A 730-nucleotide genomic window follows, 5' to 3' on the forward strand; every position below is an offset into this window, starting at 1 on the left:
CACAAGGAGGCCAAAGACGAAAGCTAACTCAAACAAAAACCCCAAACCACAACAGTGGCTGGGCTTACGGTTCAATGACATGCAGGAATAATGGACTGGTTAAAGAACAAAGCGGCTTCCCTGACATGCGGCAATAACGGACCCTTGTGTTGTCCCCCCGGGTTAAAAACGGACAAAATCTTTTTTTAGTTTTCACACACCTTACCACCACTAGTTGTACACTACTTTTTGGAATTCATGCTCAATAACCCTCATTTATATGGAATTATACCTAATATTTGAGTTAAAAAAAAACAGAAATTATGAATTATTTCGACTAATAGTGATGATTTTTGTATTTTGTATGTAGGGGATCCAATCCATTTTTTAGATAGATAGATAGATAAATAGATATTTATTGATCCCAAAAAATTTACAAAATTACGGTGTTACAGCAGCACACTTACATTAGTCACACAACACAGAACATAAAGATAAATGAGATACTAGGAAAAAATATAGATACATACAGTATAAATGAAATAATAATAATAATATTAATGGGAATAAAATATAAGAACAAATATTTAAATATATACAGGATGGGAAAACAGTCCTTTTGTGGTCATTTTGTTAAAAAGAAACCCATATTTTAGATATAGACGTTTTTTAAAGGGGTCAAAAGAGGACAACAGGACGGTTAAGGACACGTGGGACATAAACCCTGCTCTCCTGGGTGAAAGTCCCATCC

At 34.2% G+C, this 730-nt stretch overlaps 1 protein-coding gene across 2 annotated transcripts in view; it reads left to right on the plus strand.

The window, feature by feature from the left end:
• The window catches only part of kita (KIT proto-oncogene, receptor tyrosine kinase a), a 29,051-nt gene that overhangs the window by 7,470 nt on the left and 20,851 nt on the right, over positions 1-730 (plus strand). The gene's annotated exons all lie outside the window — the stretch shown is intronic.

The sequence above is a fragment of the Etheostoma spectabile genome, chromosome 9, assembly GCF_008692095.1.
Source record: "Etheostoma spectabile isolate EspeVRDwgs_2016 chromosome 9, UIUC_Espe_1.0, whole genome shotgun sequence".
In the NCBI taxonomy this organism is placed as follows: domain Eukaryota; kingdom Metazoa; phylum Chordata; class Actinopteri; order Perciformes; family Percidae; genus Etheostoma; species Etheostoma spectabile.